At 59.2% G+C, this 16,226-nt stretch overlaps 8 non-coding genes across 8 annotated transcripts; 4 read left to right on the forward strand and 4 right to left on the reverse strand.

Moving 5' to 3' along the window:
• Positions 1–766: 766 nt before the first annotated feature.
• Trnag-gcc (transfer RNA glycine (anticodon GCC)) lies at positions 767–837 on the reverse strand. Its single transcript has one exon. It is a non-coding gene; the product is annotated as a tRNA-Gly (tRNA).
• A 696-nt stretch (positions 838–1,533) lies between these two features.
• On the reverse strand, positions 1,534–1,616 carry Trnal-cag (transfer RNA leucine (anticodon CAG)). Its single transcript has one exon. It is a non-coding gene; the product is annotated as a tRNA-Leu (tRNA).
• Positions 1,617–2,784: 1,168 nt separating this feature from the next.
• On the forward strand, positions 2,785–2,856 carry Trnag-ucc (transfer RNA glycine (anticodon UCC)). Its single transcript has one exon. It is a non-coding gene; the product is annotated as a tRNA-Gly (tRNA).
• Positions 2,857–3,255: 399 nt separating this feature from the next.
• Positions 3,256–3,327, forward strand: Trnae-cuc (transfer RNA glutamic acid (anticodon CUC)). The gene has a single exon. It is a non-coding gene; the product is annotated as a tRNA-Glu (tRNA).
• A 7,160-nt stretch (positions 3,328–10,487) lies between these two features.
• Trnag-gcc (transfer RNA glycine (anticodon GCC)) lies at positions 10,488–10,558 on the reverse strand. Its single transcript has one exon. It is a non-coding gene; the product is annotated as a tRNA-Gly (tRNA).
• Positions 10,559–11,259: 701 nt separating this feature from the next.
• Trnal-cag (transfer RNA leucine (anticodon CAG)) lies at positions 11,260–11,342 on the reverse strand. The gene has a single exon. It is a non-coding gene; the product is annotated as a tRNA-Leu (tRNA).
• A 498-nt stretch (positions 11,343–11,840) lies between these two features.
• Trnad-guc (transfer RNA aspartic acid (anticodon GUC)) lies at positions 11,841–11,912 on the forward strand. The gene has a single exon. It is a non-coding gene; the product is annotated as a tRNA-Asp (tRNA).
• A 581-nt stretch (positions 11,913–12,493) lies between these two features.
• Positions 12,494–12,565, forward strand: Trnag-ucc (transfer RNA glycine (anticodon UCC)). Its single transcript has one exon. It is a non-coding gene; the product is annotated as a tRNA-Gly (tRNA).
• Positions 12,566–16,226: the final 3,661 nt, after the last annotated feature.

Here is a 16,226-nt window from a genome sequence, read left to right on the forward strand (position 1 = left end):
CAGCTGGCTGAGCAAGCCAGTAGGGAGCACTCTCCCACAGACAGGTACTACAGCAGTTCCTGTCTCCGGGATCGCCATAATACAAACCCTAACTCAGGAGGAACTTGGTTCCCGGAGTGGAGTCTTGCTGTGACAGACCCGATCACCTGGCCTTTCCAAGGATTGTCTAAGGCCTCTGAACTGTGGGCAGGGGGGCAAAGCACCTGACTGCTCCAAGCTGGCTGTGCTCCTCTGGAGCAGCTTGGAAGGGAATGTCGAGAGCCGTGCTGACGCTGACGCTGACGACTATGGAGGCACCTGAAGTTTCTGCCTGCACTTGAGAAGTCCCTGGGAGAACTCCGTTGGGGCCCTTCCGGTGTTTGGAATGAAGAAGATGTGGTCCTGCTCATCCGGGGCTGAAGAATCATCTGTGGTTTATGACCAAGAGACCAGACCCAGCAAGGTGAAACCTTGGATGTGCAGGGACAATCCTTGATGGTGCTCCCCAGGAGCTGAGAAGCCAGCAGTGATGAAGAAGAGGGCAGCGTCACCAAGGTGAAACCTCCCCACCCCCAACCTCCTGGGGAGGGACCTTCCTGAAGGTCAGCATGCAGAGCCTGAACCCCATGCCAGCCAGCCATTTTGAAAACGTGTAGGACTCGCCTATGTGGTGATGGCATTGAAGGTGTGGAAGGATGGATCCCAGAGAGCAGCAGAGTCTTGGAGTAGGAAGGACTGACGGACAGGACATTGGACATGTGGCTGAGGACCAAAAGGGACTGGACTCTGCATGGGCCGGGAATCGAACCCGGGCCTCCCGCGTGGCAGGCGAGAATTCTACCACTGAACCACCCATGCCATCTCCCTCGACTGCTGCCACAGCCTCTGCTCCCCGACAGTCCCCGTGTCAGCTGGATTCTGGGCCCTGGCTGGATGGAACGGCCAGGGGAGCGCCACGGCCATGGACAGGAGAGTCCCTGGTCCATCCTGAGTCTCTGGGGCTCAAGTGCGCCTCTGCGTAAGGACGCCTAGGGCCGGCGGGCGGGCTGGCGGGCGCGTGGTTGTGTGAGCACCAAGCGTCTGGCAGGCGTTCCCAGGGAAAGGCCACCTCTGCACACGAGAATCCCCGACGACCACAGACCACCAAGATGGGTGCGGTGGGCGACTCCCGTGGGAGTTGGAGGGAATGGAATGGTCCAGAAAGGGCAGCGGGCGCGAGGGCTGGGCGAAGAGTTCCGGGTGTCGGGTGGGGGTGGACCAAGTCCTGTGTTGGCAAAAGAATGGCACCGGGCAGGCTGGCTGGCTGGCTGGGCTGCCGGGGTGCTCAGGAGCGGCCGCCTCACTGACTCCAGCCTCCCCGACGCCAAACAAGGCGAGCAGCACGCTCCCCATCCGCTCTCCTCCAGGAGATGGTGGCAGCTGAGAGGAGGGCGCTCCTCTAGGCACAGGTGTGGACCCAAAAGTTGTGGGTCCGAGAGGAGCGCAGCGCTGGAGAGGTTGTGGAAGGAGGCCCGAGCTGCGATCTCTCAGGGTGGGGCGGCCAAAAGATGAGCTTGTCAGAAGTGGGATTCGAACCCACGCCTCCAGGGGAGACTGCGACCTGAACGCAGCGCCTTAGACCGCTCGGCCATCCTGACGGCGGGTTTGACCGCAAGGCCGCTCGCCTGGCGGGCAGCAGGCGCCCACGCGCGCGCCGGGCGGACCTGGAGCGCCGGGGCGCCCGGGCACGTGGCGGTCCGGGTGCTGAGGCTGCGGGCCTCGCCCGGTGTCCCCGCGTGGACGTGGAGACGCTCCTAGGCGCCAAAGTCGCTGCAGGTCCCGGGGGTGCGGTGGGGGCGCGTCTGGGGCAGCAGCCCAGCCGCCGCAGGGCCGCGCAGGTGTGGGTGCAGCCTCTCCTGATGGCGTGGGCGAGGGCGGCAGAAAGCTGTCACCTCTGAGAGCCCCGCTCAACAGCCCGGCGGGGGCAGGGGGCGGGGGACGCGGAGATCACCCAGGGTTGCGGGTTCGGGTTCTGGCGCGAGGGGCGTTGTGGCGGCGTCCCGGGGACTCTGGGGTTGGGTGCGGGGATCGGCCATGGTGGGAGGGAGAGCTTAGGACCTGGCTGGAGCGACGGAGAGGGCCCGGCGTGGCGATGAAGAGGTCGTCGCGGTCCTCCCCCTTAGTATAGTGGTGAGTATCCCCGCCTGTCACGCGGGAGACCGGGGTTCGATTCCCCGACGAGGAGACGTGCCATCTTTTTAGCCAGACCGTCGCCCACGACTGCGCTGGCCCTTGGTCCCCTTCCAAGCGCCGGGAACGCGCTGCCCACGGCCCGGCCTGCCCACCCGCCTGCGGACCCTCGGGCCCCTCGCCTGGCACCTGGCACCTGGCCCAGCACTCCGACGCCAGGGAACGGGTCGCCCTCCCCACCAGGCGACGGGTGTCAGAGCCGCCCCGATGGACTCTCGTGTCCTGAGCCCCCGGTGCGCCAGGCGAGTCTTGGTGGTGACCCGCCCCGAGCGGTCCCGGACGCTCGCTCTTCCCCGTGGCCCTCGCGGCGCGCCGGGTTGCTGCTGCAGTCAGGCGGCGAGAGCGCCCACAAGGGCCCGGCGTGTGCGTGCGGGAGGCGCGGCTGGGACGGCGGGGAACAGCGCGCAGCGGCGGAGCCCGTGTTGGCGGTGGCTCGGGCGGTGGCGTTGGCTTTGACGTCGGGGCGGTCCCCGTGGGGAGGGCTCAGGGCGGGAGCCGGTAGGCGACGACCCGTCGCCGCTGTGCACCGTCGGGTGTCAGTCCCCGGCATCGTGTGGGTGCCGTCCCGGGTGTGTGGCGTTGGTGGTATAGTGGTGAGCATAGCTGCCTTCCAAGCAGTTGACCCGGGTTCGATTCCCGGCCAACGCAAGCTGCCTGTGTTTTGCCAAGGTCCAGGGCCGAGGCTGGCCCTGTCTGGCGTCTCTCAGCTTGTCCCGAGACTGCGCGACCGACTGATCGCTCCACTGAACGAAGGAAGGAGGCAGCGGGGCCGAACGTTTTGAGGGTGTGTGTAGCGGGAGGAGAACCGCCAGGGCCAGGCGTCTAATCCGCGAGGGCTTGGTGGAGAATCGGCAGAGGGCAGCCGGGGGCGGGCAGCGGGCAGGGCAGGAGTAGGCGCAGGTGCCGGGAGTCCCGAACGGCATCTGGTAAGGCCGGTAATGCGGGACATCTGCTCTCGCGCCGGGCGGACAGACAGTCTGTCCTTGAGGCTGGCTGTCAGCCTGGCTCCCAGAGCCGAGTGTGGGAACCGTCAGATGTAGACGACGCTCCCTGGTGGTCTAGTGGTTAGGATTCGGCGCTCTCACCGCCGCGGCCCGGGTTCGATTCCCGGTCAGGGAAGCCTTTCTTTTTCCTCTTTGGACCCTGGCCCTCTGTCTCCTCTTGCCACCTCACGCGAGATCCTCGGTGCCAACAAATCACACGCCTCCCTTTTGTTCATGGGCATCGTGCCTCTGCTCGCCCCTGCTGCTCTCACGCCCCCACCCACCACAACATGGCCCGCTCCCTGTCTGCACAGCCCACCCTTTGCCTAGCTTCCCACTGCCGCCCACCGTCTCTCACACAAGACGCCAACTCTGCGCCTGGACAGCTCAGCCTTGCTGCTTCTTGTCCTGCCCAGCTTACACACCGCCACCATCACGCGGGCACACCCACCCACCACGCAGCCCTCGAGCACACACTTCCGAGCTACTCATGGACCCCACAGAGTCTCCACCTCACTCCCCCGCCTGCTCTGAGGTCCAGAAGAAGCCCCCCACCTGCACACCTGACTCACCTGCCTCCTCACAGGCTCCCTGTGTGCTTTACCCTGATCTTCACAACTCAACGTCCGCTTCAAACAAATGGAGACATTATTTTTCAGTGTGTGTGTGTGAGTGTGTGTGTGTCCGTACGTACGTACGTATGTTATATTTTTATGTATATCTTGAAAAACTCCAGGGTGGTGTTGGTATGGGATGGGGAGGGACGGGACCTGCGGTGTGTCGTGGGGTTGCCATGGGGAGGTGTTAGTGCGGGGCAGACGACCGGGTCAAGGCGAAAAGCATCTGGTGTGGTTACCTTACTCAGCGTCGCCGCCAGGGCGGGCAGTGCGCGTCCCCAGCCCCGGTTTCCTCCCTCGAGAGCCCCTGGAGCATCTAAGGAGAACTGAGGCCAAGTCTGGCGTTTGCAATGCCCCTGTTTCTCCCGCTCCTTGGGGACCGGGGTGCATGTGTGTGGGGAAGAGGTGCAGGTGCAGGTGTGAGTTCGAAAACTAGAGCGGAACCTCGGTCCACCTGCTGGGTCTACCGCCGGGTGGGTCTCCTCGGTGCCCACCATGCCAGCAAGTCCGAGGCCCAGAGTCAGATCCTTGAGTGCTGAAGGCTGGATTGAGCTCCGCCCGGATCGCAGGCACAGTGGGAGATGCCAGTAGATCCTGGGGGATCCCAGACAGAGCCTTTTCCCCACCGGACTCCAGCCCTCCCCTGTCCCAGAAGCCCTCCCAGTCCCGGGGGCCGGGAGACACCAGTGTGAAGCTGCATCTGGGAAGGGGCTGTCCGGCCGCGCCCCTGGCCACCTGTGTGACTCGGAGAGAAGGCCTGGGGGGACCGGCGGCGGGGGGGGGGGGAGGACATACAGCGGACAAACCTTCCCTAGCTGTCATCCAAACGGGGACATCGAACGCCAACTGTAGAGAGCCGTGCACGGCCGTGCCTCAAAGATGGCGCAGCGTCTGGCTTCTGCCTTCCCGACGGCAGGTGCTCCTTATTTGGCTAAGGCTAGGATCTGGCTTGCTTCTGCACACCTGGACCTAATCTGGCTTGCTTGCACGTGTCTGACCCTAGCGGCATTGTCCACGTGGCACCACGGGGTTGATTTGCCCAGTGGCTATAAAGGGCGTGGGCTGACTTTCCCAGTAGAGTGATTGTGAGAGTGACTGGGAGGGTGACTGTGAGAGTGAGAGAGGAGAGTGTGAGAGTGAGAGTGAGTGAGAGAGAGAGAGAGAGAGAAGAAGAAGAAGAAAAAGACTATCCCCGGGGTCAGAAGATTGTTCAAGGTTCCTGAATAAACTGCTTAGAGAAGAGTCTGGCGTTGCGTCATCCTTGCTGGTCGAGGCGGACACGACAGCCAACTGCAGGGATGCAGGGATGACTGGCTCTGTGCTAGCTGGGTTTGGGAACCGTGACAGCTCTGGGAAGAGGGACTGTACCGTGAGAAAACGTCTCTATAGCGTGTGCCTGCGATGAGTGATGGATGTGGGACAGCCCACGGGGGGAAGTAGGGATGGAGTTGGGGTGCGGGGAAGGGGGCGGGTACGGGATGAGGGAGTTGTGAGTTGTGGCCAGGGGCTGTTTCTTCCCTGGGCAGGCAATCCTGAGCTGTGTAGGACAGCTGGCTGAGCAAGCCAGTAGGGAGCACTCTCCCACAGACAGCTACCACAGCAGTTCCTGTCTCAGGGATCCTACCCTGGCTTCCCTCTGGGAGGGACTCAGGAACCTTAAAGTGAAACAAACGCTTCTCCACCCAAGGTGGTTTTGGTCACGGTGTTTGATCACCATAATACAAACACTAACTCAGGAGGTACCTGGTTCCCGGAGTGGAGTCTTGCTGTGACAGACCCGATCACCTGGCCTTCCTGAGGATTGGGAAAGGCCTCTGAACTGTGGGCAGAAGGCAAAGCACCTGACTGCTCCAAGCTGGCTGTGCACCTCCGGGGCAGCTTGGAAGGGAATGTCGAGAGCCTTGCTGACGGTGACGACTACAGAGGCTCTGCACCTGAAGTTTCAGCGGGCACAAGCGAAGTCCCTGGTAGAACTCCTTTGGGGCCCGTCGGGTATTTGGAATGAAGAAGGTGTGGTCCTGCTCACCCGGGGCTGAAGAATCATCTGTGGTTTATGACCAAGAGACCAGACCCAGCAAGGTGAAACCTTGACTGTGCGGGGACAAACCTTGATGGTGCTCCACTGGAGCTGAGAAGCCAGCGCTGATGAAGAAGACAGCAGCATCACCAAGGTGAAACCTCCCCACCCTCCAACCCCCGGGAGCGGGACCTTCCTGAAGGTCAGCATGCAGAGCCTGAACCTCATGCCAGCCAGCCAATTTTAAAACGTGTAGGACTCGCCTATGTGGGGATGGCATTGAAAGTGTGGAAGGATGGATCCCAGAGAGCAGCAGAGTCTTGGAGATGGGCGGTGGGTCTGCAGTCCCCAGAGAGAGGCTGAGAGGGGACATGAGCAAAGGTGCAGCCTCCAGTGAACCCCACTGCGACTGGAAGGCTTGGCATTTCCACATGACATGCTCAGAGAGTCCCCGAAGAGATCCCAGCAGAGGCTGTCACCAGCGAAGGCGGGGGTGGGGGGGTGGGTGTGGGTGTTTGGAGATGCGAGAACCCCGGGACAACCACCAAAGGGGAGCAGCGGCCTCAGAGTGGAGCCCATCTAGGCCTGGGAGAGCAGCTGCAGGTGCTGTGAATGTCAGAGCTGAGGGAGGGTGACTGTCCACCCCCTCTGGACCCACAAGAGAGCCAGTGAACAGGAGAGCTCAGACACTGGGCTTGTGACAGTGTTGGACTTCGGTTTTGCTTTCCTAGGATAATGATCGTGCCCGGATTCTTTCCTCTTTTAACTTAAAACAAAACAAAACAAGAAAAATCAAAACAATAACAACAACCAAACTCTGTGTGTTTTAAGAACACAGAACGTTGAATCTTTGACTTGAAAAAGACTGTGGCACCTATGAAGATCTTGGTTGTGGAATATTAGCTGTAGATGTGTTCCATTCGATTATGATGTGGAATATTTGCTTAATGATGGAAGGAAGGATAGCACTCTTTCACGTTGCATTTGTCTAACCCTGAAGGTGTGTTATTTTTTTTGTTTTGTTTTGTTTTGTTTTGTTTTGTTTTGTTTTTTGGTTTTTCGAGACAGGGTTTCTCTGTGTAGCTTTGGAGCCTTTCCTGGAACTCACTTGGTAGCCCAGGCTGGCCTCGAACTCACAGAGATCCACCTGGCTCTGCCTCCAGTTAAAGGTGTGCGCGCGCGGCGGCTTTTTTTTTTTTTTTTTTTTTATTTGAAGCTGTGTTATTTTGACTGCCTAAAACACCTTATTGGTCTAAGAAAGGAATGAACCGCCAATGGCTGGCATGCAGAGGGTTGAACAGGGCTGCCAGGCAGGGAGAACAAATAGGAGCAGAAGTAAGGAGAGTATGGAGAAAAGGAGAAGGAGAAGAAGACACCAGGGGCATCCATTCAGCCAGCCGCTCAATAAAAATAAAGAACGGCATATAGGATAGAGAAAGGTAAAAGTTCAGAGGGGAAAAAATTAAATGGGATAATTGAATTAAGAAAAGATGGCCAGAAAAGAGCCAAGCTAAGCCCGGGCATTTATAAGTAAGAATAAGTCTCTGTGAATTTATTGCAGTGCTGGGTGGCGGGCTCCCAAGAGTAAAATATTATGAAAGCAAACAAAGAAACAAACAAAAAACAAACAAAAAAAAAACATAACCAACGACAATTCTTGATGTTTTACATTGTGGTGTTGAGATTAAAATGAACTCTGAGGGATGATCAAGAAAGGAAAGGTTATGGCTCAATATGAGACCTGGTTGTGTGCCAGGCTGACAAAGGGTCAAGGATGCTGGTTGGTTCTGGTGAACTTGACAAAAACCTGGACTCCACTGAGAAGAGAGAATGTTAATCAGGAAGAGTCTTCCCTGAGACGGGCCTTCAGCCGAGTTTGTAGGATATTTTCTGATTCATGATGGATGTGGGAGGACACATGAAGAGAGGAGGTGGGTGACTGGGCGGTGCCAATCCCTGGGCAGATGGTCCTGTGTGGGAAAAGAGATCAGGCTGAGCAAGCCAGTAGGCAGCCCTCATGCAGGTCCTCTGCATCACTTCCTGCCTCTAGGTCTCTCCCCTCACCACACCTCCCCCAAGTCCGACTCTGACCTCCTAAGCCACATAAGCCCAGCCCTCCCCACCTCCCCCACCCATCCACACTTCCACCACTGTGGCACTAAGGAGTTGAAAGAAGAAATCAAACCTTCTCACCCCAAGGTTGCTTTCTCTCACACATTTGATCACAATAGTAACAACCTCAACTAAAACCATGATCCTCGTCCCTACTCAGAAAGAAATGGGCAGGGGCCCCAGGAGATGGTTCCAGGAGCCTGCGGGCAGAGATTGGGCTGCTTCTGTTCCTGCTCATTTCCAACTCCCTCTCATCCCAACATCCCTGAGCATCACCAGCAACAGCAGCAGCAGCAGCAGCAGCAGCAGCAGCAGCAGCAGCAGAAGAAGAAGAAGAAGAAGAAGAAGAAGAAGAAGTAGAAGAGGGAGGAGGAGGAGGATGAGGATGCTGTGGGATGGTCTGTATGTCAAATGTGTTGCTGATTGGTCAATAAATAAATCACTGATTGGCCAGTCGCCAGGCAGGAAGTATAGGCGGGACTAACGGAGAGGAGAATTGAGAGAACAGGAAGCTGGGTGAGGGAGACACTGCCAGCCTCCATGATGACAAACAGCATGTGAAGATGCTGGTAAGCCACGAGCCATGTGGGCAAGGTATAGATTTATGGAAATGGATTAATTTAAGCTGTAAGAACAGTTAGCAAGAAGCCTGCCACGGCCATACAGTTTGTAAGCAATATAAGTCTCTGTGTTTGCTTGGTTGGGTCTGAGCGGCTGTGGGACTGGCAGGTGAGAGAGATTTGTCCTGACTGTGGGCCAGGCAGGAAAACTCTAGCTACAGGAGGAGGAAAAGAAGAAGTACAATGAGAAAAATAATCGTAGTATTAGTAGTAGTAAGTAGTAGTATAAGAGGAAGAAGAAGGAGAATTACTAGAAGAGAAAAGAAGAAGAAGAAGAAGAAAGAAGAAGAAGAAGAAGAAAGAAGAAAGAAGAAAGAAGAAAGAAGAAAGAAGAAAGAAGAAAGAAAGAAAGAAAGAAAGAAAGAAAGAAGAAGAAGAAGAAGAAGAAGAAGAAGAAGAAGAAGAAGAAGAAGGAGTGGCCGTCACCATTGCCAGGGTAACAACCCCATGTCCTAGTACCAACATCCGGTCTCTCCTGCCCTTGATATGCTGCCTAGTTTCCCCTCTGATTGCAGACCAAAGTGAACTGAGGAGCCCCACTTGGTTCTGTTTCTGCACTCTCTTTACTAAAAAGCTGCAGGAGTCCCGACCACTCCCACTGGCCTTTGTTGAAGACAGAGAGCAGGCAGGTCAGGGACTTAACAGGTGGCAGAGGCCAGCCAGGTGCCTGTGGTTAGACAGGGCCTTTCTCTGGCGGTTGTGCCTTGGATGCGTCCGGTGACAGATGGGTGAAGGTTTTCCTTTGTGGAAGCCACCGCCTTCCCGAGCAAAGCGGAGTTGGACCTCAGAAAGGGACACTCGGTCCACCAGTTGGGAGGCTGGAGAAGGTGTGAAGCACGGTCTGTGGACACACTGAGCTCACTGGAGAGGACGACTGTCAGCCTGGCGGGGCAATCGGCCCGGGTGATGAGGATGACAGGCACACAAGCCGGCCAATAGGTCACCTGGACTAGCCCAGGTCTCAGAAAACCAGGGAGCAGTGCGGTGACCTGCCAGCAAGGGCTTTGCAATGAGTTGTCTGTGATTGTGCCTCTCTGGCCTGTGCCTAGACTTCTACCTGTCTCTCTGTCTCTGTCTCTCTTCTCTCTCTCTCTCTCTCTCTCTCTCTCTCTCTCTCTCTCTCTCTCTCTGCGTGTGTGTGTTTGTGTGTGTGTGTAACAGAGAGAGACAGACAGACAGACAGACAGAGATAGAGAAACAGAGAGATCTCAGCAGAGAGGGAGTAGTGTCCTGTTAGGCAAAAGACCCTGAGGATGGCCACAGGTGTGGGTGGGCTCTGGGCCGAGTGAGAATCGGCAACGGTGGGGTTCTCCACCTCCACATGGTGGAAGAAGGCGTGAGAAAACACCTCCTGCTGAGTCACGGGAACTGGGATGCTCTCTAGGGTCCAAATGAGTTGCTGTGGGCAATGCCCTAGGGGAAATAAGGCCCCCTCGTCCCTACCGGGGCCGTCCCTCCTCAGCAAAGGAGGCACAAGGAGGTCCAGGATCAAGGACGCATTTCAGGCCCCCGATGAAGAGAGGAACACCAAGTAAGTCTCCATGGTGAGAGAGGCAGGCTGTGTGGGGCCGGTACTGTGGGGTGGGAGGATGGAGGTGTGGGGTGTGGGTGATGTCGGGGGCGGGTTATAAGAACCATGGAGGTGCTGGCTGCTGGCGCCAGTGTGCACAGGAGAGGCTAGGTATGGCAGGTGCTTTGAAGTGCCCAGGAAGTGAGTGAGGGATGCAGTGTCTTTGCAGTTGGGCCTGGCTGGCTGAGTTGAGAAGCGAACAGGTAGGTGGGTAGGCGCTGGCTCACTGGAGTGCAGCTGGCACTGGCGCTGTCCAGGACTTGAGTTGTGTGCACAGCGCGGGCAGCTTGGACTGGGACAAGGATGGACTGAAAGACTGGACACTGGACGTGTGGCTGAGGACCAAAAATGACTGGCCTCTGCATGGGCCGGGAATCGAACCCGGGCCTCCCGCGTGGCAGGCGAGAATTCTACCACTGAACCACCCATGCCATGGACAACACTCTCCCCCGACTGCTGCCACAGCCTCTGCTCCCCGACAGTCAATGCATCAGCTGGATCCTGGGCCCTGGCTGGATGGACCGGCCAGGGGAGCGCCACGGCCACGGACAGGAGAGTCCCCGGTCCAGACTGAGGCTCTGGGGCTCAGCGCACCTCTCCCGGACGGACGCCCAGGGCGCACGACAACCTTGCCCTTGCTGGCCCATGGACCGGAGGGCGCGTGGCTGTGTGTGCACCAAGGGTCTGGCAGGCATTCGCAGGTAAAGGCCACCTCCGCACACGAGAATCCCCGACGACCACAGACCACCCAGATGGGTGCGGTGGGTGTCTCCCGCGGCAGTTGGAGGAAATGGAATGGGCCAGAAAGGGCTGGCGGGCGCGAGGGCTGGGCGAACAGTGACGAGTGTCGGGTGGGGATGGACCAAGTCCTGTGTTGGCAAAAGAATGGCACGGGGCAGGCTGACTGGCTGGCTGGGCTGCCGGGGTGCTCAGCAGCGGCCGCCTCCATTAATCCTGCACGTGCCCCATCCGCTCTCCTACAGGAGTTGGTGGCAGCTGAGAGGAGGGCGCTCCTCTAGTCACAGGTGTGGCCCTGAAGGTTGCGGGTCCGACCGGAGCGCCGGCGCTGGAGAGGTTGTGGAAGGAGGCGCGAGCTGCGATTACTCGGGGTGGAGCGGCCAAAAGATGAGCCTGTCAGGATTGGGATTCGAACCCACGCCTCCAGGGGAGACTGCGACCTGAACGCAGCGCCTTAGACAGCTCGGCCATCCTGACAGCGGGTCTGACCGCGAGGTCGCTGGCCTGGCTGGCAGCAGGCGCCCACGCGCGCGCCGGGGCGTCCGGACACGTGGCAGTTCGGGTGTTGAGGCTGCGGGCCTCGCCCGGTGTCCCCGCGTGGACGTGGAGACGCTCCTAGGCGCCAAAGTCGCTGCAGGTCCCCGGGGTGCGGTGGGGGTGCGTCTGGGGCAGCAGCCCAGCCGCCGCAGGGCCGCGCAGGTGTGGGTGCAGCCTCTCCTGATGGCGTGGGCGAGGGCGGCAGAAAGCTGTCACCTCTGAGAGCCCCGCTCAACAGCCCGGGCGGGGGCAGGGGGCGGGGGACGCGGTGATCACCAAAGGTTGCGGGTTCGGGTCCTGGTGCGAGGGGTGTTGTGGCGGCGTCCCGTGGACTCTGGGGTTGGGTGCGGGGGTCGGCCCTGGTGGGAGGGAGAGCTTAGGGCCTGGCTGGAGCGACGGAGAGGGCCCGGCGTGGCGATGTGGGCGTCGTCGCGGTCCTCCCCGTTAGTATAGTGGTGAGTATCCCCGCCTGTCACGCGGGAGACCGGGGTTCGATTCCCCGACGAGGAGACGTGCCATCTTTTTAGCCAGACCGTCGTACACGGCTGCTCTGGCCCTTGGTCCCCTTCCAAGCGCCGGGATCGGGCTGCCCACGGCCCGGACTGCTCACCCGCCTGCGGACCCTCGGGCCCTCGCCTGGCACCTGGCACCTGGCCCAGCACTCCGACGCCAGGGAACGGGTCGCACTTCCGACCAGGCGACGGGTGTCAGAGCCGCCCCGGTGCGACTCTCGTGTCCTGAGTCCCCGGTGCGCCAGGCGAGTCTTGGTGGTGACCCGCCCCGAGCGGTCCCGGACGCTCGCTCTTCCCCGTGGCCCTCGCGGCGCGCCGGGTTGCTGCTGCAGTCAGGCGGCGAGAGCGCCCACAAGGGCCCGGCGTGTGCGTGCGGGAGGCGCGGCTGGGACGGCGGGGACAGCGCGCAGCGGCGGAGCCCCGGTTGGCGGTGGCTCGGGCGGTGGCGTTGGCTTTGACGTCGGGGCGGTCCCCGTGGGGAGGGCTCAGGGCGGGAGCCGGTAGACGACGTCCCCGTCGCCGCTGTCCACTGTCGGGTGTCAGTCCCCGGCGTCTCGTGGGTGCCGTCCCGCCGGTGCGGCGTTGGTGGTATAGTGGTGAGCATAGCTGCCTTCCAAGCAGTTGACCCGGGTTCGATTCCCGGCCAACGCAGCTGCTGGTGTTTTGCCAAGGCTGGCCCTGTCTGGCGTCTCTCAGCTTTTACCCTGACCACGCGACCGACCGATCGCCTGAATGATGGAAGGAAGGAAGGAGGCAGTGGGTCCGAGTCGTTTTGAGGGTGTGTCTAGCGGGAGGAGAACCGCCAGGGCCAGGCGTCTAATCCTCGAGGAGGCCCCGGACTTGGCGGCGAATCGCCCGAGGGCAGCGTGCAGCAGGCAGCTGGCATACTGGTAAGGCCGGTAATGCCGGGCCATCCTCTCTCGCGCACGGCGGGCGGGTATTCTGGCTTAGAGGCTGGCTGTCAGCCTGGCTCTGGGAGGCGAGTGTCCGGACCTTCAGATGTGGATCATGCTCTCTGGTGGTGTAGTGGTTAGGATTCGGCGCTCTCACCGCCGCGGCGCGGGTTCGATTCCCTGTCAGGGAAGCCTTTCTTCCTCTTTGGACACTGGACTCCTCTGCTCCCTCTGTCTCCTCTTGCCACCTCACGCGGGATCCTTGGCGCCAACAAACCACACCCCTCCCTTTTGTTCAGGGGCATCGCGGCTCTGCTCGCCCCTGCTGCTCTCACGCCCCCACCCACCACAACATGGCCCGCTCCCTGTCTGCACAGCCCACCCTTTGCCTAGCTTCCCACTGCCGCCCACCGTCTCTCACACAAGACGCCAACTCTGCGCCTGGACAGCTCAGCCTTGCTGCTTCTTGTCCTGCCCAGCTTACACACCGCCACCATCACGCGGGCACACCCACCCACCACGCAGCCCTCGAGCACACACTTCTGAGCCACTCATGGACCCGACAGAGTCTCCACCTCCCTCCCCCGCCTGCTCTGAGGTCCAGAAGAATTCCCCCACCTGCCCCACCTGCCCCACCTGCCTCCTCACAGGCTCCCTGTGAGCCTTATCCTGATCTTCACAACTCAATGTCCGCTTCAAATAAGTAGAGCCATTTTATTCATTGTGTGTGTGTGTGTGTGTGTGTGTGTGTGTGTGCTTGTGTGTGTATTTGTGTGTGTGTGTGTGTGTGTGTGTGTACATAAGTACGTATGTTATATATTTATGTATATCTTGAAAAACTCCAGGGTGGTGTTGGGATGGGATGGAGAGGGGCGGGACGTGCGATGTGTCCTGGGGTTGCCCTGCGGAGGTGTTAGTGCGCGGCAGACGGCCGGGTCAAGGCGAAAAGCATTCGGTGTGGTTACCTTACTGAGGACTGCCGCCCACGCCGCCGGGGCCAGCAGTCCGGTTCCCCCATCCCCGGTTTCCTCAAGAGCATCTAAGGAGAGCTGAGGCCAAATCTGGCGTTTGTAACGCCCCTGAGTCTCCCGATCCTTGGGGACCGGGGCGCATGGGTGTGGGGAAGAGGTGCAGGCGCACGTGTGAGTTCGAAAACTGGAGCGGAACCTCGGTCCATCTGCTGGGTCCACCGCCGGGTGGGTCCCCTCGGTCCTGACCGTGCCAGCAACTCCCAGGCCCAGAGTCAGATCCTGGAGTGCTGAAGGCTGGATTGAGCTCCACTGGAATCGCAGGCACAGTGGGAGATGCCAGCAGATCCTGGGGGAGCCCAGACAGAGCCTTTTCCCCACGGGACTCCAGCCCTCCCCTGTCCCAGAAGCCCTCCCAGTCCCGGGGGCCGGGACACCAGTGTGAAGCGGCATCTGGGAAGGGTCTGTCCAGCCGCCCCCTGGCCACCTGTGTGACTTGGAGAGAAGGCCTGGGGGGACTGGCGGCGGCGGCGGGGGGCAGGTGCGAAAGACACCAGACAATCCTTCGCTAGCTGTCATCTAAACGGGGGCCATCCAACGCCAACTGCAGGGATGCAGGGATGACTGGCTCTGTGCTAGCTGGGTTTGGGAACCGTGACAGCTCTTGGAAGAGGGACTGTACCGTGAGAAAACGTCTCTATAGCGTGTGCCTGCGATGAGTGATGGGTGTGGGACAGCCCACGGGGGGAAGTAGGGATGGTGTAGGGGTGCGGGGAAGGGGGCGGCTACGGGATGAGGGTGTGGCGAGATGTGGCCAGGGGCTGTCCCATCCCTGGGCAGGCAATCCTGAGCTGTGTAGGACAGCTGGCTGAGCAAGCCAGTAGGGAGCATTCTCCCACAGACAGCTACCACAGCAGTTCTTGTCTCAGGGATCCTACCCTGGCTTCCCTCTGGAAGGGACTTAGGAGCCTTAAGGTGACACAAACGCTTCTCCACCCAAGTTGCTTTTGGTCACGGTGTTTGATCGCCATAATACAAACCCTAATTCAGGAGGTATCTGGGTCCCGGAGTGGAGTCTTGCTGTGACAGACCTGATCACCTGGCCTTCCTGAGGATTGTGAAAGGCCTTTGAACTGTGGGCAGGGGGGCAAAGCACCTGACTGCTCCAAGCTGGCTGTGCTCCTCTGGATGCTGACGACTACGGAGGCCCTGCACCTGAAGTTTCAGCGGGCACATGGGAAGTCCCTGGAAGAACTCCATTGGGGCCCTTTTTTGTGTTTGGAATAAAGAAGGTGTGGTCCTGCTGAGCCCAGGGCTGAAGAATCATCTGTGGTTTATGACCAAGAGACCGGACCCAGCAAGGTGAAACCTTGGCTGTGCGGGGACAATCCTTGATGCTGCTCCACTGGAGCTGAGAAGCCAGCGCTGATTAAGAAGTCAGCAGCTGCGCAGAGGTGAAACCTCCCTACCCACCCCCACACCCCGGGGTTGGTGGCTTCCTGAAGGTCAGCATGCAGAGGCTGAACCCCATGCCAGCCGGCCATTTTGAAAACGTGTAGGACTCGCCTATGTGGGGATGGCATTGAAGGTGTGGAAGGATGGATTCCAGAGAGCAGCAAAGGCTTGGAGATGGGTGGTTGGTCTGCAGTCCCCAGAGAGAGGCTGAGAGGGGACATGAGCAAAGGTGCAGCCTCGGGTGAACCCCACTGGGACCGGAAGGGGTGGATCGTGGGGAACAGCCGAGGCTTGGCATTTCCACATGACATGCTCAGAGAGTCCCCGAAGAGAGCCCAGCAGATGCTGTCACCGGAGAAGGCGTGGGTCTTGGAGATGCGGGAACCCTGGGACAACCACCAAAGGGGATCAGAGTGGAGCCCATCTAGGCCTGGGAGAGCAGCTGCAGGTGCTGTGAACGGCAGAGCTGAGGGAGGGTGACTGTCCACCCGCTCTGGACCCACAATAGAGCCAGTGAACAGGAGAGGTCAGACACTGGGCTTGTGACAGTGTTGGACTTCGGTTTTGCTTTCCTAGGACAATGATCGTGCCCGGATTCTTTCCTCTCCATGCAGAAGAGCCTTTATCTTAAAAGAAAACAAAACAAAACAAGAAAAAAAATCAAAACAAAACAATAACAACTGCTGTGGGATGTTCTGTATGGCAAATGTGTTGCTAATTAGTCAATAAATAAAACACTTGATTGGCCATTGGCTAGGCAGGAAGTGTAGGCGGGACAAGGAGGAGAATAAAGCTGGGAAGAGGAAGGCTGAGAGAGAGAGACACTGCCAGCCGCCACGATGAGAAACAGCATGTGAAGATGCCGGTAAGCCACGAGCCATGTGGCAAGGTATAGATTAATGGAAATGGATTAATTTAAGCTGTAAGAACAGTTAGCAAGAAGCCTGCCACAGCCATACACTTTGTAACCAATATAAGTCTCTGTGTTTACTTGGT

Source organism: Peromyscus eremicus, chromosome 15 (genome assembly GCF_949786415.1).
Source record: "Peromyscus eremicus chromosome 15, PerEre_H2_v1, whole genome shotgun sequence".
Taxonomy (NCBI): domain Eukaryota; kingdom Metazoa; phylum Chordata; class Mammalia; order Rodentia; family Cricetidae; genus Peromyscus; species Peromyscus eremicus.